General features: G+C 43.6%; 1 protein-coding gene across 2 annotated transcripts in view; it reads right to left on the bottom strand.

Moving 5' to 3' along the window:
• The window catches only part of GIGYF2 (GRB10 interacting GYF protein 2), a 131,883-nt gene extending 122,361 nt beyond the window's left edge, over positions 1 to 9,522 (bottom strand). For both annotated transcript variants that reach the window (XM_074264271.1, XM_074264272.1), the window contains exon 1: positions 9,419 to 9,522. The gene's annotated coding sequence lies outside the window, so the exon portion shown is untranslated. The remainder of the gene's footprint in view (positions 1 to 9,418) is intronic.
• Between the last annotated feature and the right edge of the window lie 12,665 nt (positions 9,523 to 22,187).

The raw sequence follows: 22,187 nt of genomic DNA, 5'->3' as shown, positions 1-22,187 counted from the left end.
CTTTGATCTCTTCTTCATTCCAAGCTATCATCCCTGTAGTAGCTACTCTCTTCCCCTCTCATCCTGGCTCCTTAGTGAACCACTTCAAGTCTATATTGTCCACTTGAATCCTGGGGCCCTTCATCCTATACCCCAGTCTTGGATTATTCCCACTAGGCAAGGGTTTCAATCCCTCTTACATGCTCTTGAATGAAGCTGGAGAAAATCATGAATTACTTATCGACTGTGTCCACTACAAGTTTCTGTTATATAATCTCAAATAGGTTCTCAACATGGCAATGCAAATCCTACCTTCTGAATCCATTCACTTTTCCACTCTCCACAATGGTTTTTCCAAACTTTTTCATCCTTCCTTACTGTTCCAACAGCTACTCCACACTCTCCACACCCCATACTCTCTTCACTGAGAACCTTGTCTCACAGATTACTAAGAAAAACACACACACACACACACACACACACACACACACAAAAAGAGGCCCTTCCCCAGAGCTCTTCTCCCACCCTTATCTCACACAGTTAGGTGGCCAACCCTGGAGGGGTGCACATAATTCCATCCTGTCTTCTGCAGACTGTCCCCTCTCATCTTAACTCTGACACACCTTCACTTACTCCCTGCCTTACTGGTTGCTTCCTTTCTGCCTACAAATATACTTCTGTCTCCACCATCCTCAAAATATCCTCCTCCATCTCCCCCGTTATCTATCATCTGCCAACTCTTTTTCCTTTTGTGGCTAAATTCCATGAGAAAGCCATATGTGTCTCCACTTCCTCTCACCATCTCTTTAACTCTTTGTAAACCAACTTTCAACCACACCATTTAACTGTGACTGTTCCCTCCAATTACTAATGATCTCTTACTTGTCAAATCTAATACCTCATCCTTCTTGGCCTCTCTGCAGCCTGGGGCACAGCCTATCATCCTCCTTCCCAGGACATTCTCTTTCTTCTAGGTTTTTGTAAAATTGTTCTGCCCTGGTTCTTCTCCTGACTATCGGACCTTCTCTGTCTCCTTTGTGGGATCTGCATTCACAACATACCTAGTAAACAAACAAACAAAAAAAAGCGAATATTCCTCAAGACTCTGTCCCAGACCCTCTTCCACTCCTTTAATATTTCTTTTCCTGACCTCATCTCAGATCCCATGGCTTCAATGAACAATTCAACAGACAATTTTTAGAACTCTTAGTCCACCTTAGCCTTCCTCCCATCTTCCAGTCTTGCAACTTCTACTGCTTTTTACCCATCTGGAATACCAGTGCCACAGATATCTTAAATGAAACATGTTCATAATAGAATTCATTTTATCTTTCCCTCTGAACTCCACCCTTTCCTTTCCTTTCCTTTTCTATTATTGCGGAAGGTGCCATCACCCTCCCAGTCACCACATTAAATCAGTGGCTGAGTGCTGTCATTCCCTCTCTAACATTTTTCCCCCAGTGTCCCCTTTACTTCTCAGACTGGGTAGACTCTCAACACCTCATATTTGCAACTTGCTCCTCTGCTCCAAGTTTCTCCCTACTCCAACCCACCTCGGTTCTCAAAATGACCACATTACCTACCTACCCACCCACCCACACATCTTCCTCAATAAACAGTGGCTCCCTATTACTTTCAGCACAAGGGATCCTTTGTTTGGTCTTCAAAAACTCTCACAACCTGGCCCCCTCCTCACTTTCAAGTCTTCTTATAGCTCACTTTCCTTCACCAATACGAGGTGACCCAGTGACAATGGCCCCTCAAGTTGGCACAAACACAGAACACCTTCCATCTTCTGAATCCAGGTTTTCTTCTGATAATCCCACATGCCTGGAATTCTCTCCCTCTCAGGGTCTGTCACTTCTGCAAGAAGCCTGTCCCAGTCCTCCTTAACCTCAGTGCCTTCCCTCTAAGAACGGGTGAGGTGTATAGGACACAGAGAAGGGTGAGGTGTACAGGACACAGAGAACACCAGCACCTCTGGGAGGAGAGCTGCTCGTCTGCCTGGGAGGGGGGCTGCGTGGGGAGAGTTGCTTGTCTGCCCCCAGGGGGGAGGGCTGCTCATCAGTCCGCCTCTGGGGTCACTTGACTCCTCAACAAGAAGCTGCAGCATATAGAGTTGTCATCCAGGCAAAACCGCCTCAAGCAGAAGGGCTAAACAATGTCACAGGTAATGGACCTGGCAATGATGGGGGTGTCTACCCCAAGATGTGAAGACTCCCCCCACAGAACAGGTGGACGAGAACCATCTCATCATTAGACTCGAGTGACTCAAGGAGAGGCAACTTTCCCTCAATGCGATCCGGTTAAGCCATCTTCTGTGAGGTCACGGGTCCCCTAGAGGATGGCCCTCCTGACTTACCCAGAGTGCATCTGGTCTGTCTGTGGCTGTTTAATGGCCTCTTCCCCCTCAGACAGTGACGTCCCTGAGGGCAGAGCTACTTGTTTTTGGCTCTCTTTGTATCCTGAGACCAGGCAGGTGCTAGCACACAGTAGGCATTTAATAAATGTTGAAACAATCATCAGAAAGCAGGGCTTGTTTTTTGCTTCTCCATTCTTCAAGAAGTTAAATCATCATATAGCCTAAAACTTCATGATGTAATGATTCCTCTATTATAAATACAAAAACATTATTGTTGACAAACAAAGCTCAGATACAAGGTCCCAGTACACAAAAACATAACTCCTGTAAATCTATAAGTAAATTGCCAGAGAAGTAATCATATTTACTTTCTTAGTAGCAAAACTACAATCAGTTTTTAGTTATCATTAGTACCAATAACCTTAAAGTCTGAAAGACTGATGAAGCTGACCAGGAAGAAATATATTTGAATGCTGAACTAATAAGTTATTTTGAAAATTATAAATCTCAAAGGATAAAAAGTGAAAATAATTTAAACGGAACAACGGAACAAGTTAGAGAAGGTTGCTTTCAACTTTTGATTTAATCCTTCTACAGAAAGGTAGTCAGAATGTCTAGAACATATAATCCTCCATTTTATTTAATTTAAACAAGTTAATATAAGAGACTAATTCAGGAAAGCATATGCATATCTTGTAATTATTCAACAAAAACAAAATATTGTACATCATCACTGAAGGCAACTAAGTAGGTGGTTTTATAAAGCACTGTACCTTGAGTCAAGAAAACCTCAAATCAAATCTCTCAGATATGTACCAGTTAGTTATGTGACCCTGAGCAATAATAGTTAAAATAACTAACATTTACATAGCACTTACTATGTGCCAGATATTATGTTAATCTGTTATACTTACTGCCTCATTTGATCCACACAACAACCCTGGAAGATTGGTGCTATTAATCCCATTTTACAGTAGAAGAAACTGAGGCAGACAGTTTAAGTGATTTGCCCAGGGTCACCCAACTATGAAATGTCTGAAGCTGAATTTGAACTTAAGTCTTCCTGACTCCAGGCCCAGTACTTTTATCTACTCTCCACCCCAGGTCACTTAACCTGTCTGCCTTGGTTTGCTCATGTGTAAGATGAAAATAGCTCCTGTCTCCCAGAGTCATTGTGAAGATTAAATGACATATCGGCAAAGTATTCTGCAAATTGTAAAGTACTAAAGAACCTGTTCTAATTATTATGATGATCATAACCATCGAGAACAGCACTTCTCAAAGTCTAAGGATTCAGGTGTCCCTGAGACCTTTTCAGGATGTCTACAAGGTTAAAACTACTTTTACAGTATTAATATTTTAATTTTTAATATGGTAAATATCAATAGGAATAACCACATAAACAATAGCACTGTGTCATCTCAAATATTTTTAAGTGACAAAAAAATTACTAGTTCATAATCTATAACAAAAAACATGATGAAAAAAAATCATAATAATTTTGAGCCATCAAGAAAGGTTAAACTGTATTGAGTATACTCTATTTTCTAAGGAAGGAAACAAAGACGGGGGAGGTGTGTGTGTGTGGGGGGGGGAATTCAGCTTTTACACAGGCAGCATTCAGATATCCAAAACCCAACTCATTAACACCTTATTTTGATTGTTGATGGCAGTTAATAATAATACTTTAAGGATTACAGTTTTGTTTTTTTTTTGGTCCACAATCCTTTAAGGCCAGCAACAAAAGTGTTTTCCCCCAATCTACAGATGAGAAAACCAAAGAATAGTAAGGTAAACTCACTTGTTGATGGACCCATCATTACTAAATGTCACAACTATGATCAAAACTCAAGTTTCCTGCTTCCAGAGTCATGTTATGCTCCTTCTACTATTCCATATAATCTACTGAAGTACCAAATTTTTCAATCACTTGACCAATGGCAAGCTAACAAAGTGGCGGAACCAAAGACAAAAACAAAACAAACAAAACCCAGAGGGTCTGATTCTGACATGTAAACTACCAACTAGATGAACCACCGTGTAACACTGACAGAATAATTAATTTTTAAGTATTTACTGAATGAAATACAGGTGACTTACATACAAACCTAGCAAAAGTACTCAGAGTGGCTCTAGTGTTCTAATCTCCACATTACACATTTACTCAGTTTCCCTACTGTTTTTCTTGAAGTCAATATCTCCTCCAACCTCATGAAAACAAAGTTGTAAAAAAAAAAAAAAAGTTAGCTATGGAAAAGCATTCTGAATTCTCGGGGAAAAAAAAAAGATTCTAATAATCAGATCTCAAAATGAAAGACTCAATATTCCAGTTCAGGTTTTGTTCAAAGAATATTTTGATGTTGTTTTCTATGCTTTTAGAAAATACCTAACAATGTTGTTGTTGTTGTTGTTGTTCAGTCATGTCTGATTCTTTATGATCCCATTTAAGGTTTTCTTGGCAGTGTTTTGCCATTTCTTTCTCCAGCTCATTTGACAAGATGAGCAAACAGAGTGAAATGACTTGCCCAGGATCACACAGCTAGTCCATGTCTGAGACAGGGTTTGAATTCGGAAAGGTAAGTGTTCCTGCCTTTCAGGCCTGGCACTCTTATTCAATCTAACCCCAGTGCCATCCAGCTATCCCTACCTAACAATTAAATGTGTTTTGACACAACTGTTACAGAGAGGAATTCCCTTAACAAATTTATCTTAGAGAGTTAACCTGCCTGAAGCAATAACAGGCAAAACAATTTTCCTAGTTACACACCCATCCAGCAAGCACATGTCCTAGGCTTAACTTGAAGCCTGGTCTTCCTTAACAAAGGCCAACTTGTTGTAACTATGTTGTACGTTGTACAACATACCTGTTGTAATGGGGATCATAATCAATTCAACAATATAACAAGAAAACTTGTTATTGTTCAGTCACTTCAGCCATGTCCAACTCTGCATGCCTCCATCCGGGGCTTTCTTGGTGAAGTTATTAGAGTGGGTGGCTATTCAGTGCCCAACAGGATGTGTCCAGGCCCAGCACTTTGTCCACTGTGCCCTCTATCTGGGCAACAAAATTCCTATTAAAAACACTGGACAATGTTGCTACCAACTCTAAAAGCTCATATCCAATTCTTTCTTTTAACAGATGGAAAATGTAAAATTAGTATTAGTTGAAATCATTCTGTTACATAATTTTTTTATTCTCAGGAGATAAATGGCCAGCTAGAGGGCAGAGTTGGTAGTGCCAGCCCTGAAGTGAGGAAGACCTGAATTCAAATCCAGCCTCAGATACTTACTAAGTGTGTGACCTTGGATAACTTAACAGTTTGTCTCAGTTTTCTCATCTGTAAAATGAGCTAGGGAAGGAAATGGCAAAACACTCCAGTATCTTTGCCCAGAAAACCCTAAATGGGATCACAAAGAGTCAAACACAATTAATCAACTAAACAACCAGGAGATAATAAATGCTTCTTGAATTCACTGGGAAATAAGAAAAGAAGATGGAGTGAAAGTAGCACTGGTTAATGTGAGTACAACTAAAAAAACTTCAGGTTGCCTAAAATAAATCTTAACCATTTTCAGTAGGCTGCCCTAAAGGGCTATCCCTATTCCTAGAACCCACAAAGTAAGAGACATTTATCTCTAAGGATGAGTGACTTGAATATATAGAATATATATATGTATAGAAATAGAAGAATATCTATTTCCTGAAATCATTTCTATAACTCAGAGTACCCTACACTATTTATTAGTCTCTGTCTGTAAATAAAAAGGAGTTATTCATCAGCAATTTTGATTTAAAACTTGAACAACAGATTGTGTGTCTTAGAACCAAAGTATTCATGAGAAATGCCTGAATACCAATACATAAGAATGTTAAACCAATCCAGATTGCAAAAGGGAAAAAAAAAATCCAGAATGTTAAAGGAGAAAGAACTGGGCACTAAACTGGCTTCAAAAAGACCTTGGTTTACTGTCTAGTTTCAGCCTAAGAGTAATAGTCCTATAATTAACCACAGAGAAACAAAAAAGAAAGCATTAAGTATCTAATCACCATGTCAGATACTTAAAAACAAGGATAAACAATGTGGAAATGATACAGATCTTTTCCGCCAAGCTAATTACTGTCAAGAGATATCTTTCAATAACAATGTATAAAAACAGTTTACAATTATCTAAGTAAAAGAAAGAAAAAAAAAAGGTCAAAAGACCATGGGGGAGGGAGGAAAATCTGTATATATTGGAATTACAACAAAGTCATATTTATCAAGTAAACAAGGGATCTTTCCGAAATCATTAATGCTTTTGCTAGTATCTTTCATCCAAGAAGCTCTCCCACCTGCATGATGCACAAATATCCCCAATCTTTGCAAGCTTCTAAAGCGAGACAATTATTTTGATTTAGGTAATGGAAATGATATGACAAAAGAGAAATAAATGAATGAATTCTAATACATGAATAAAAATAAAGTATTTGTACTTTAAATCAAGGATTCTAAATCTATCATGAGGAACAGAATACTATTTTTAACACCAACCAATAACATGAAAGCCTACATTCACATAAAGGCAGCCAAATCAGCTGAAAAAATCCCTAAAATCTTTAAAAGATTTCATAAAAAAATATGGTAAAGAGCAATTTTTTTTACCAACTCAAGAAAGGCTACATGTGCTGAAATGCAGCCAACTAGAATAAACAACAGAAGATTTTCGGGCTATATTCATTAAGTATATAATTTTGCAAGTCAAAAGATACCCACTAAATGCTTCACATTTTCAATATAATTGATATTTTGAACTGTAGAATTACTAGTGAATCTTCTTCCCAATACACCCCCTCAAAAAGGTTCCTTCATTAAATGGTTATTCTTGAAAAATGCCAGTAACACTATGGCATCTGTCTCATTAAAGGTACTTTTTATTGGAGGCCAGGTAGCTTCAAAGAGTCTGCCAAACCAGTTCACACCAATTTTTTTTTTTTGATGTGCTACCAGAATTTAATAAGCATTCTTAGGTTTTTCCCCAATAAAAAATGTTGATAGTCAAACAAATCCATCTACCTAAAAGTAGACAGCCCAGTAAAAGGACACTGGGGAAAGGGAGGGTGAGTTTAAATAGAGAGAACCCTTCCTTCCTCCCCCAACAAAAGAAGTCATAGAGAGAGGATCTAAGTTTCACATTGAAAAGGAGAGGGATAGAGTGCTGAGCTTCCACTTACTTCCGTATGTTCCTTCACCCTCCCGTTCTCCCTAGACAGCTTCCACAACAGTCAATACATACCTGGCTATACAATACATGAACAACTTTCCACATTTGTACAAATACATCCAGTGGCTTTCCAAAACTCAACTCTTAAAAATAGGTAATTATTTCCAAATTGAAAAAAACATCAACTGCCAAAATGATGTGGAACTCTTATTTCTAGTAACCCTGATACATTTGCGAACACAACTCTCAGAATTCAAAGTCAGTGGAATCATGTCAATTTTCCAAGTACATCCCACTTTGAAATTGTTTCCTGGTGTCAGGTCTGATGAGAAACTCCTGATGCAACAGCCAAGTTTCTATACCAGTTTGTCCACTCTGCAAGCTGCTACAGTAACTGCTAGAAACACATAAAAATGTCAATGAGTAAGAGGAATTATTTGTGATCTTACAGAATGGGGAAATAGTGCAGAAAGTAATGATGCCCGGAATGAATTGTAAAAATGAGGGAAGATTGAAAAAAGATTTTTGAAAAAGGAGATGTTTTCAAAGGACTGCTCCACCCGTGACGGAGCGCTCTTCTCCGGGTTATTAAGTCAAAAGTGGCCATCGATGCACCTGCCATCTGGCTTGGGGAGGGCGGGGGCCGCCACCGAAAAGAAGAGTTCCACAGATTCTGACCCCCGGGCCCGGGGAGTGCGGCCCTTCGGGGTCCGTTCCCGGGCGCTTCCCGGGAGGTTTCAGAACGCACAAGTGGCAGGATCCCAGGGAAACTCCTTCCGGGACGGAATTGCGGCTGCCAAACTACGGGAGACTAGTGCGGCGGCTCAGGGAAGGCTCCTCTCCGGGCACCGGGGCCGCTGCCCACGTGCCCCTCTGCCAGCTGGGGCGGCGCTCCCCCAGGTCCCTGCGCCTCCGGGGCCTCAGTTTCCTCACCAGCTAAAGGGACACTGGCCTCCGTGGGCTGGGGTAAGTTCCCCCGGGGCCCTGGCTGGGAGCCCTCGGGGACGCAGGGCGCAGGAGCCGAGGGTGCTGGATGCGAATCCGGCCGCACTACCTGATAGGGCCCAGATCGGCGGCCCTGGATCCGGCAGCCAACCTCCCAGGACTCGGGTCCTCCGGGGCTCACCAATGCCTGAGTGACCTTGGACTAGAGGCAGCCGGTGGTCCGGGGGCCGAGTGGAGAAACCCCGAGTTCAAGTCCGGCTCAGACACTCACGAACTGGGTGACCCTGGACCAATCACTCAATGCCTCTGCCCGCCTCGGTATCCCCATCTGTAAAATGGGGGTCGCCAGTCGGAAGACTGGGGGGGCGAGCGGGGCCGCGGCTGGACAGCGCCCCGGAGACGCCGGCCAATGGGAGCCCCGGACCCCTGCCTGACTCTGGGGGGAGCGCCAACGGACCCGGGCCTCAGTTTCCCCCTCGGAGGGAAGAAGGGACTAGTCGCGGGGCGGCCTCGCGCGGCTCCCGCCCCACGGCAGAGTGACCTTGGGCCAGCGCCGGCCCCTCCGCTGGCCTCAGTTTCCCCACCCACCCCCCGCGGCCAAAGCGCCGGGCGGGGCTCCCTCCCAGGGCCGGACCGCCCCGGCCCGGCTGTGGGCCCCGGCACAGGCCAGCTCCTGGCGGGCCGGGCGGGCGGGCGGCAGCGGGCAGCGCTCGGGCGGAGGCCGCCGGGGCGGCCCCGGGCGCCTGACGTGTCCCTCGGCCGCCAGCCCGAGGCGAGCCCGGGGCTGCTGGGACGGCCTGGGCGCGGGCCCGGTGGCGGCGGGGGCAGTAAAGGCAAGGCGGGCGCGGACCCGGGCCCCAGGCTCCGGGAGGCTGCGGCGAGGGTCGCCCGGCGGGGCCCCGGGCGGCGGGGAGATCGGGCGCCGGTTACCTGCGGTCCCGGACGGAGAGTCTCTCGGAGTCCCAGTCAGCCCTCAGCCCCGACAACACAAGATGGCCGCCACGTCGCCGCGCGCCGGCACGTGACGTGACGCGGCGCAACGCGACGCAATGCGAGGCGACGAGTCGAACCCGGACGCCCCGCCCCCTCCCCCTTCCCCTTAGGCGCTGAAGCCCAGCTACCCGAAGTCAGGCGGGGGCAGGGCGGCGCAGGCGTACTGGCGGCTTCGCCCCCGAGGCGGCCATCTTGGTAATTCCACGCCCGCTCTCGAGACTGGTGACTCGTGCTCCTTGGAACCAATCGGGATTGGGCTCTCCTTTGCTGAAGCTGGGCTTTATTCTGGGGCTGAAGCGAGGAGAAGCTCCGGGAAACTGAGGCACGGGGCGGTCCATTGTGGGCGGCGGGCTGCCGCTTCTCCGTCCGCCCCACCCCCCACCAAGCCGTGGTTGGCAGTTTATTAATTAATAACTAAGCGATCACCCCCTGCAGGGGAGAGTGGAGTTATCGGCGTTTTCCGCTGAGCCACCAGCGGTGGGCCGACCCGGACCCCCGCGCCTCTGCTCACACCCATCCCCCGCGCTTCCTCCCGCCCGGGGCGCGGGCTGCAGGCAGAGCTCCGGGACCCTGCGCCAGCCACTTCCCCCGGCCTCAGTTTCTCCAGCTGTCAGTTCAGCCAGAGAAAGAGAGAGTCAATCCCTCCCTCCGGGACTGAGAAAGTCTCAGAGGGGCTGAGGGACGGTGCAGAGGGGCCTGGCGGCGCAGCGCCCCCTGGGACCGAGCGGACCCCTCCCGCTCGTCCATCCCCCTCCCCCGCCCTCCCGGGCATCTGCCTGTCAAGCATTTGTTAGACGCCTGTGGTGGGCAAGCTGACTGAACGTGCGTTTCTAACTCCCGCTGCTGTGCCGGGCGCGGTGCCGGGTTCTGGGGCTCCTGGATCCAAAGCTAAAAACGATCCTGCCCTCAAGAAGCTTCCGAGCTATTTGGAGGCGACACGTCCCTGGGACCGAACGGAAGCGTTTGTGGAGAATGAGGGCTCCACGCTGGCCCGGAGGGACCCGGAGCCTTCCCGGCTTGGGGAGTTTGAATTCACATTATTCGGGGCCAAACTGTCAGTCCGGGAACTCTCCTTTAGCACTTCTCCTTTTAAAAAGTGCTAATGTTTCACTTTAATATTCTTAAAAGTAATAAGTCAATGGATGCCTCTCATTTTTATATTCCACCCTTCTGAGATACTGTCGTCCCCTCCCCCACACCTCTACCCCACCAGGAGCCTTACCGCTTAAATCTCATTTTTAATTTATGTCGTAAAACGAGCATTTCCATAACACGGGACAGTGGAGAGGGGATCCTAGGAAAGGCCACGTCCGGCATGCGTAATCCGCTACTCCCTTCAAACGGGCAACAAAACTTCAAGTAATTTTCTTTTTTTCTTTCCTCTCCCAAAGGACGACTGTTAGACACAAATAGCTATACGTATGTGTGTCCATGTACAATTATGCCATCCATATTTCTGTTTATCAGCTCTTTCTCTAGAAAGCAAAGAGAAGGAAGGGAGGAAGGGAGAGAGAGGGCGAAAGGAGAGGGAGGGAGGGAAGAAGGGAGGCACAAAGGAAGGAAGGGAAGGAGGGAGAAAGGAGGGAAAGCAAGAAGAAAAAGCATTTACATTAACAAATACAAGCACTGGTGAGACAAATCAAAAAGCCAAAAGAAGGGAATGGAGGCGTAGGAAGGGGATTTGGGTTTCAAAAGTTATTTTGATGGTGAGATAAAATGTGCAGAGTGCTTTATAAATCTCCGGTCATTTTATTCTCCCTGCAGATCATTAATATCCCTGGGAGATGGCTGAGACAAGCAGCAGTTAAGTGACTTGCCTAGAGTGAAGCAGTCTCCAGTCACATTGGACAAAGGCCTTCCTGGCACCAGGAAATAATTCCCACCCACCCCCAGGCGATTGGGGTTAAGTGACTTGCCCAGGGTCACACAGCTAGGAAGTGTCTGAGGTTCCATTTGAACTCAGGTCTGGGGCTAGATTTGAACTCAGGTCCTCCTGACTGCTGCTTTACCCACTGCACCACGTAGCTGCCCCACTCTATATACTTCAAAACTAAACAAAACTAACAGCCCGACCACCATAAGGCCTGAACTGGGCCTCAGAGAAGCGTTTGCCAGTTTGCAGAGGTGGGGATCCCCGGTGCTGAAGAGTGCATGTTTCCCCCTTCTGGATATTGGTCGGTTTAGCCCTTCTTTTTCTCTTTCTTTTCTTGTCTTTGGCTAGCAGCTAGGGGAGAGATCATGGATATATAGAAGAAATAAATGCGTTCAAACAACAAAAAGGCCTGAATTAAAATTTAAAAATAAAAGCAAGGTACGTTTTTTTAAAAGGAAAGGGAAACAGAAGCGAGACGGAGGCCTCTGCCCAGAGTCCCACAGGAGACGCTGTCCGGTGCGTGGATTCTTTCTTCCAGGCCTCTCTGGCCACCTGCCCTCTTGTGCACCTTCACCAAGTTTGCCAAGTGAACCCTCCTGCCTAAAGGAGGCTCATTCTTTCACTGTCCACTATATAAATACTTACCAAGGTAAATATTGACATAAAAGAGCTCCTGTGATTTCATTGGTGTGAGGAGCTCCTGGGGGGAACAACCTCCCCTCCATGCAGATCCGCAGCCCAGGCCCTGGAAGGGCCGATGATTTTGCCCAAGATTACACAATCAGGAAGCGTCTAAGGATGGACTCGTCTCTGTCTTTGAGGCCCATCCTCTCAGGACCGTAGAGACCCTGCCTCTCTGATGCAATCTCTCAGCACTCCAAGCTTGGCAGCACTTCCATTTCTGAAAGAAAACTGAAAAAATGACCCTGAGTCCCCAGATCAAAGACAGACATTCCCCTAATGTCACAGAGCGTGAAATTTGGCCTGTTCTCTTTTGGGAAGGAGTCAGCCCAGCTCCAGGAGGACCTCGGAGGCCATCTTGGAACCCTCTAACAAACTTCCAACATATAATTGACATGACACCCTGAGACGTCATAGTCTAGTCAGTAACCCCTGCCTCCCCTAGATCAAATATAAAATCCTCTGTCTGACCTTCAAAGCCCTTCATCGCTTGGCACCTCCCTACTTTTCCAGCCTCCTCCCTTGACTCCCCCTGCACATTTGCCTCCCAAGGATGCTGACTTCCTGGTTGTTCCTAGAACAGGGCACCCCATTTGCTGATTCTGACCATTTTAACAGCTGATCCTGTGTCTACAAATCTTTCTCTCCTCCCCTCTGCCTCCTGGCTTCCCCGAAGGCGGAAGAAGCCCCCTTCTGGGGTGTACAGGATATTCAGGGAAGCTGAGCACCTTTTAGGGTGGCTCATCCCCTTTTGGGGTTCACCTGGCACCCAACACTCACCTGTGGCCCCAAGAAGCTGTAGCAGGTGCAGTGACCATGCTCTAGAGACAGGCTAAGCCAGAGTAACTGAGGGGCTTCAAACCCACTGGTGAGTTAGCGGGTGAAGACTCTCCCCAAGGAACAAGTGGATGAGGACATGAGTTCCAACGGCCATGAAGGTGGCTGTCATAGGCAGGCTTAGAACTGGGCCAGATCCATTGCAGCTTCCCCATGGTCTGCTTCCCATTGGCCCTTCCATACTTTCTTTTGGCCACTTTCAACAGGCAACCTTCCCTTCTTTAAGGGCCACTCTATCCCAGCCTATCACTCAACCAGGTGGCTGCTATTGGTAGACCCCCATTCTCCTTCCTTTTTCAGGAAGGTCCATGTCTGCTCCACAGTTTTTCTCTCCTCGGCTCCTGTCCTGCTACCAGGGAACTTCAGCATATATATTAATGTCCCTTCGATCTAACCTCGCAGTATCCCACTCCATTTAGTTCTCACGACCTCTTCTTCCTCCCCACCAAAGTGCACCCAGTCATGATCACCCCACTAATGTCATCTCGCACCCACGAGTTCCAACCCCATGTTTACAAACATCCACTTTTTCTTCTGTGATTACGATCTTTTTATCTTTTTCATCTTGTCCTCTGTTTACAATCCACAACCAGTCCTTCATCCTTCATGTGATCCAGTTTCTCCCTGCCTTTGTTCTTCTCCAGGCCATTACCCGGTTCTGGTTATACTCTTCTTCCTCCTCTCTCTCACCTCCTTGCCCAACTCACTCAACTTTACATTCTCCTCCACCCTCAATTCCTTCAGCCTTTTTTGAGCCTCGCCCACATTTGCTCTCACCATTTGTACTGAAATCACGCTAACTGGCCCATCACAAATTAATTTGAGCTGAGCCTCCCTGGGCCCTCGCTGATCCAAAGCAAAGGTTCTATTCCTCCCCCACCTCTTCAGGGCCCCAAAACCATCTCTTATCAAGCCTCACCCTTTACTCTCTCAGCCATAAAGCTCACCCCATGCTTCAATGAAAAAAAATGAAGCTCTTCCTAGAACTCCCTCCTGTCTCTTCCTCCTCACCTCACCTCATTTAGAAGTCTTCCTCCACTACATCCTCCTTCACTCTAATCTCAGTTAATGAGGCTGCCCTTTTCCCTGCCAAGGAAAACACTTCTATGTTCACCCTTGATCCTATCACATTATGCAGCAAATTGCCTCCAAAGTCAGTCCCACTCTGATCTTCTACCTCCAGTTTTTTTCCATTCCTCTCCCTGCTGTGCCTTAAACAAAGCTAGAGATTAGAAGTAAAAGATATGAGGAGAGCACTATAGTTTAGAGATGGGGAGAGGCAGTACAAACTCAGGGGGGCTCAGATTGGGGACGTTTGATGGAGGGAGGGCAGCGAGTGGGCCATTTTGACTAAAAGAGAAAATATATGTAACTGGGCTGGACGTGGCTCTTTTGAACAATGAGATGATTCAGGCCAGTTCCAATGATCTTGTGATAAAAAGAGCCATCTGCACCCAGAGAGAGGACTGAGTGTGGACTACAACATAGCATTTTCATTCTTTCTGTTGTTGTTTGCTTGATTTTTTTTTCTTTCTCCCCCTTTTTTTTTTTTTTTTTTTGATCTGATTTTTCTTGTGCAGCAAGATAATGGAGGAAATATGTATAGAAGAATTGCACATTTTGCATACCCTTTGACCCAGCAGTGCTACTAGTGGGCTTACATCCCAAGGAAATACTAAAGAAGGGAAAGGGACCTGTATGTGCCAAAATGTTTGTGGCAGCCCTTTTTGTAGTGGCTAGAAACTGGAAAATGAATGGATGTCCATCAATGGGAGAATGGTTGGATAAATTATGATATATGAATGTTATGGAATATTATTGCTCTGTAAGAAATGACCAACAGGAGGAATACAGAGAGGCTTGGAGAGACTTACAGCAGCTGATGCTGAGTGAAAGGAGCAGAACTAGGAGATCATTATACACTTCAACAATGATACTGTATGAGGATGCATTTTGAGGGAAGTGAATATCTTCCACATAGAGAAGAGCTAGTCCAATTCCAAATGATCAATGATGGACAGAATCAGCTACACCCAGAGAAGGAACACTGGGAAATGAGTATAAACTGTGAGCATTTTTGTTTGTTTGTTTTTCTTCCCAGATTATTTTTACCTTCCGAATCCAATTCTTCCTTTGCAATAACAACAACAACAAAATTTGGTTCTGCACACATATATTGTACCTAGGATATACTATAAGATATTTAATATGTATGGGAATGCCTGCCATCTAGAGGAGGGGGTGGAGGGAAGGAGGGGAAAAATTTGGAACAGAAGGGAGTACAAGGGATAATGTTGTTAAAAAAAAAAAAAATTACCTATGCATATGTACTGTCAAAAAAATGTTATAATTATAAAATTAATTTTAAAAAAAGAAGAATTGCACATTTAACCTGAGAGAGAGAGAGAGAGAGAGAGAGAGAGAGAGAGAGAGAGAGAGAGAGAGAGAGAGAGAGAGAGAGGATGTGACAGAATAATGTGAAGCACTCCTGGAAAAGTAGAGAAATTTTGGCCACATGCTAAGGTCAAAGAAGGAGGATTCCACCTGTCCCTGCCTGCTTTCTGTGACCTTGTGAGTTGTAGAAGTCTGGAGGGCCTAGTTTGATAGGTCAGAGCAGATGGTGGGGGGACATTTCTGCAGTAGAGATTTCCACCAAGGAGAAGATGAGCTTAAATGCTGCAGGCTCTGACTGGCGGACGATGAGCAGAGTTGAAGGGAAATATAATCACATGTATCATCACTCCTAGAAAATGCTTGATGTTCTGAGGAGTTTTAAGTCTCAGCCTCCTGGACAGGATAAAAGTAATTATAAGTTATAATACTACTTTAAGTGTTTCTGCCAATGGATTTTGTAAGTCTCCAATGTTTGGGCCTTTTTTTTTGCTTATGGGAAATAAATTCTTGTCCCATACCTGATTCTTATTGTCTGAGTACTTTTCTATAATCCTTTTGGGAAAAGACAGAATATGTTGGGAAGACTAGACAAGAGCCAAAATCTCAGGTATTCACAGTTTTCTCAGAGGCTTCCTCTGAGTTAAAGAGTTGTGAGACATTAATTCTCCTTAAAGGTCATACTCCTCCCAGGATTGAAATCAGTTTGGACCATGTGGGAGCTTCCAGGGGGAACATCTCCTTAGTGAAGAGGAAGACAAGAGTTCTCCTATTGTCTTATATGTAAATTGCATTGACATCATTCCCTTGATCCATCAGTTTGGAAACTCCATCAAACAAGAAAATGATGAGTTATTCAGAGGTTGTGTACCCACATGTGCAAAAATGTTTGTGGCAGCCCTTTTTGTAGTGGCCAGAAACTGGAAACTGAGGGGATGCCCATCAGTTGGGGGGTGGCTGAACAAGTTATAGTATAGGAATGTTATGGAATATTATTGTTCTATAAAAAACGATGAGCAGGATGATTTCAGAAAGGCCAGGAGAGACTTACATGAACTGATGCTGAGTGAAATGAGCAGAAGCAGGAGACCATTATACAGGACAATAACAAGCCTATAAGATGATCAATTCTGATGGACATGGCTCTTTTCAACAATGAAATGATTCAGACCAGTTCCAATGATCTTGTGATGAAGAGAGCCATTTACATCCAGAGAGAGGATCATGAGAAGTGAGTGTGGACCACAACACAGCATTTTCACTCTTTCTGTTATTGTTTGCTTGCATTTTTGTTTTCTTTCTCAGTTCTTTTTCTTTCTAGATCCGATTTTTCTTGTGCAACAAGATAACTGTATAAATATGTATACATATATTACATTTAACATATATTTTAACATATTTAACATGTATTGGACTACCTGTCATGGGGGGGAGGAAGGAAGGGGAAAATTGGAAAAGAAGATTTTGCAAGGGTCAGTGTTGAAAAATTACCCAGGCATATGTTTTGTAAATAAAAAGCTATAATAAAAAAAATTAATGAGGTCATGTGATTCTGGGATTGATACTTCCTTTTCCAGCCATTCACTGACAGGCCCTTAAATAATCCAGGACTCAAGGCTCAAGCTTCATTTCCATAAGGCTCTCCTCATTGGTGGAAAATAAATATTTGATCCAGATAAGCATGGACATGAGGTATTGAATTGGGGAGAGCTTGGCAGGGACGAAATTCTTTATCTTTTACTCCTGGCTTTTAGAGAAGAGACTTTGGTCTTAGATTCTCTTTAGGAAGAGGCTGGAGCAAAGCCAATAAGTGAGGAGCCAAAACTTCCATGATGCCTTTATCCCTGGTTTAGTATGGTAGAGATTGGGGGGGAGAGGTTTCCCCTTGGGTGAGACCTGAATCACACACACATACACATACCCCTCTGTCTTTCTGTTTGTCACTATCTCATATATTCTGTTTCAGTCTGTCTCTCATTCTCTGTCTCTCTGTCTCTGCATCTCACTTTCTGAATCTTTGTCTCTGTTTTTATCTCTTTTTCTGTCTCTGTCTCTGTCTGTGTCTTTGTCTCTGTCTCTATGTGGATCTGTCTATCTGTCTGTCTCTCTCTTCCTCTCCCATGTTTCCTGTGGAAAACTCATTCATTCTATGTATTGCTTGGCTTTCCCCCCCTCATCTATATACTTTCTCTGATTTTTGTTTGCTATCAGCAAATGGGATAAATGGGTTTTGCTATTCCCCATAGTGTGATCTGGCATTTGGTAGGAAGGGAGTCAGGCTTGAAATATATAGTTTGGGAAACTCTTTCCCCATTAATGGATAACAATCAGAAGCTCAGCTTGAACCTAAAAATTATTTCCCCTAAACTAACAATATTTAAAGGATCAGCTAGATATAATTATAGCTTTGGACACCTCTCTGAGGAGGAGAGCATGGTGGCTATCTTCTGATGATCTAGCCTTCCCCGGCAGGAATCAAAGTCTCTCTTAGATAGAGTGGTGGAGTACAGAGGTGAATAGAGATTAGATCTGTTCATGTTTCCCTGGGAGCCACACCTAGAAGAACTCATGTATACACACACAACCTACATAGGCAACACATAACATACAGACAAATCCTAGAATTTGGCCAAGAATCAAAATGAAGTTCACTGATATGCAGTTTGCTAACTATTTTCTTCCTTTAAAAAAAAAAATCATGAAAACATTGTACTTCTCTAGTCATATGGCAATACCCCTACTCTCCACAATCTTTAAAGCTCACTGAAAACACCTTGGCAAATATACTTCTCAGTTCTCTCAGTTACCGAGAATTTGGTTCATCTGGACTTGATGACTGAAACCCAGCAAGATCAGCAAGGTGCCCCCTTCTACCCTCCTCGCTTTACTTAGGTAGCAATGCTCCATAATCAGCTTTTTTGTGTCTTCTCTGGTACAAAAGTCATTCTCTTTGACAACAGAAAAGAAGCAAAACAGTAGACAAACAACCTTACCCAAATTTCACTGACCTGGCCATATGAGCTTAGTACACTCAACCCTTCTCTTTCCCTCAATTCTAATTATGAAAAAGCAAAATTCTTTTGGCTAATCCTGCCTTCTGAACTTTAGCACTCCTGACATAAAGAAATTTTAAACCACCATTTAAAATATCAATATCACTAATAATCAGAGAGATGCAAATTAAAACAATCCCATTTATCAAGGTAGCAAAGACAGTAAAGGATGAGAAAATGCATTGTTAGACACTGCTGACTCACTACAGGAAGAACCATGAACTGATTTAACTGTTTACAAAACAATTAAGAGTTATATTTTAAAAGCCTGTAAATCATCCACTTCTTAGAGAAGTGGGATTATATTCTGATTAATCAATAAACAAGTCAACAAATATTGATAATTCCCCTACTATGTGTGCTGGTAGCACTGGTCAGACAAACACAAGGAAAGCATCTCTACTCTTTGGAGCAACCTAAGGAGGCTATTGACAAGAAAAGACTCATACAATCAAAAATATTCAAAGCGGCATTATATGTGATAACAAGATACTAGAAACAAAGTTTATATCTATTGATTGGGGAAGAATAGAACTAGTGTGTGACATATAGATGTAAAGGAATATTACTGGGATGTGAGAAAGGAAGAATTCAAAAATTCAGAAATGCTTATATGAAATGATACAGAGCAAAGAAAGCAGAGTCAGGAGAACAGTATACCCAATCACTGTAACATTGCAGTATAAAGTCAGCACAGAGAGGCCAGACAACTCTCAAAATCAAGGGAGTTATAGAACCATATTATTAATCAACCAATATTTATCATATGCCTACTATATGTCAGGCATAGTGCTAAGAGCTAGGTAGACAAAAAGAGCAAGTAAAAGATAATTCCTGCCCTTAAGGAGCTTACAATCTAATGGGGAAAACAACATACAAACATACAAAACAAGCTAAAAAAATAGAAAATAATTAACAAAAAGAAGTCACTAGAATTAAAAGGGGTTGGGAGAGTTTCCACTAAAAGATGAGATTATTTTAAATAATGGATTTTTACAAAGAATGTTAAATACAAGGTAGTTAGGGTGAGAAGCACTAAAAATTGGGTGATTAGGAAAATTCATGCAGAAAGTATTACTTGGACTGCATATTTTTAAAATGCAGTTTCTTTGGAAAACAATTTAATTGCTTTGATTTTTTTAATTAATTAAAATCTGCTTTCTCTTCATTCTACTCCACACCTCCCCCACCATTAAAAAGAAATAAAAACAGATCCCTTGTAACAAACACATACAGAAAAAAAAAGGCTCAATCTGTCCCCTAAGTTCCATCACTTTGATGGGTAGCAGATGTTTTCATGGATCCTTAAGGATTATGATCAGTCATTAAGTTGCTCAATGTTCTTAAGTCTTTCAAAGTTGTTTATCTTTCCAATATTTTTGTAATTATATAAAATTTTCTCCTAATTCTGATCAGTTCACTCCACAGCACTTCAGGTTTATATGAAAATGTCCCCTTCATTATTATTTGTGGCACAATAGTATCCTACAGGTTCATATACTGTGGTTGATTCAGCCATCCTCCAATTGATGGGGATTGCCTTAGTTTCCAATTCTTTGCCACCACAAAAGAGCTACAATAAATATTTTTGTCCATATAGATTCTTTTCCACTTTCTTTGATCTCTTTGGGCACAATAGGCTTGGTATTTCTATTAAAGAATATGCACAATTTAATGGGTTTGGTTCCAAATTGGTTTCTAGAATGACTGCACCAGTTCACGGCTCCACCAGCAGTACATTAAGGTACCTTTTTTCCCCCATAGTCCCTCCATCATTTGTCATCCTTGTCAATCTGATGGTGATATCTCAGGGTTTGTTTTAGCTGCATCTTAATGGGAAAGAGGAACGCCAGGAGGTAGAGGTGAGAAGGGAGACATGTGAGAAGGGAGATGTGTAATTCAAAGACATACTGACAAGAGATGGAGTGTTTTATAAGAGAAACAAAAAGTAAGGCAGTTTGGCTAGATAATAGGATGTGGGAAGGAATGTAATGAGCAGTGAGGCTGGGAAGATCTGTTGAGCCCAAAAAGTAAAGAGTTTTAAAAGCTGAACAAAGGGGCAATTGGGTGGTACAGTGGATAGAGCACCTAGAGTCAGGAGGACCTGAGCTCAAATCTCAGACACAATTCTTTCTAGGTGTGTGGCCCTGGGCAAGTCACTTAACCCCAATTGGCTAAGTCAAAAAATAAAATAAAATTGGATAAGTACTATAACAAGGTTATATATTGTCACCTAATTTAATTTATATGAAGACTACATGATGCAAAATGCCAGGATGAAGGAATCAACAACTGGAATTCGTGTTACCAAGGAGAGAAATCTATAATCTCAGATATGCAGACAAGGTCACTCTGATCACAGAAAGTGAAAAGGAATAAGGATAAAAGAGAAGAATTATAAGGCTGGTTTGAAGCTTAACATAAAAACAAACAAAAAACCCCTAAGATCTTGGCAACTGGTCCTATCACTTACTGGCAAATAGAGGGAGAAGAAATGAAAGCAGTGTCAGAATTTTCATTTTTCATATTCTTGCATTCAAAGATCAATACTGACAGTGACAGTAGCCATGAAATGAAGAGATGCTTGCTCCTTGGAAGGAAAACTATGACAAATCTGGACAGCGGACTAAAATATAGAGACGTCACCTTGCCAACAAAGGTCTGCATAGGTAAAGCTATGGTTTTTCCAGTAGTAATCTCTGGCTGGGAGAGTTCGACCATAACGAAAGCTGAGCACTGCAGAACTGACACTTTAAATTGTGGTGTTGGAGAAGACTTTTGAGAGTCCCTTGGACAGCAAAGAGATCAAATCAGTCAATACATAAAGGAATTATTTCAGGCTATTGACTGGAAGGTGAAATGCTAAATACTTTGACCACATAATGAGAAGATGGGACTGATTGGAAAAGACTTCGATGTTGGGAAATATTGAAGGCAAAAGGACAATGGGGTGGTAAAGAATGAGATGGAGAGCGTCATGGAAACAATGAACATGAACTTGGACAGACTGCTTCATAGTGGAGCATAGAAGGACCATAGGGTCACAAAGAGCTGGATATAATTTAACATCAGAGGCAATTAATTCATATAGCCTAGGGCCATGACAAAACACAAGCAGACAATCAACAGAAACCCTTAGTCTTGGATTGTCCGTATTTATGATCTTCCTTCCTGTCTTCCCATGGCCAGTCATAACTGCCAGCAACTAACTGGGTTTTGCTTAGCCTCCCTACTAAGGACAAATCTTGGGATCTCTACTTATTACTTCCCTAGGCTCCTTCCTTGGCCCATCTTTACGCTCAAATAACCTGCACAAAATAATCTCCACAAAATGGACCAGCAGCTTTCCCTGTGTCTGGTCTTTTTAACTATACTAGCTAACTGCAACCTCGAGGGGATGCTGAGGCAATTAGACTGCCCTCTGCCCCAACTGTTTCCTATTACCTTGACATGACAGAGGCATCTTGGGGAATCTTCAGAATGCCCATCTTTCCCCTCTGGGCCCTACTGTCCTTCCTTCTCACACCCAATCTATACACTTGAGCCTTTGTTGCCTTGGCCTGGCTGATTCTTAATTCCTTCCCAAGTATGACCCATTTTTTGGGTCACGATACGTTTTCTCTCTTGAATTCTCAGGCTGACCTTAGCTGAACTCTCCAAGTTCTTCCCTCCTTGCTTCTGAAGTCCAAAGCTGTCTGAAGCCATTAATTGACAGCTGGGTCTCTGAGCTTTTGCTGTGGTTCACCACTACCTGTCAGTCCTCCCATGGCAGTTCAGCGCTAAGGGAGCCAGCTCGGGGCAGTAAAAAGGATAGCATTGAGAATCTGCGGAGTCACCTTGAATTCTGTCTCAGGCTAAGTGTCTTCAGTTC

The sequence above is a fragment of the Sminthopsis crassicaudata genome, chromosome 4, assembly GCF_048593235.1.
Source record: "Sminthopsis crassicaudata isolate SCR6 chromosome 4, ASM4859323v1, whole genome shotgun sequence".
Lineage (NCBI taxonomy): Eukaryota > Metazoa > Chordata > Mammalia > Dasyuromorphia > Dasyuridae > Sminthopsis > Sminthopsis crassicaudata.
The sequence above is the reverse complement of the archived record's forward strand: the minus strand, read 5'-3'. Positions and strand labels throughout refer to the sequence as shown.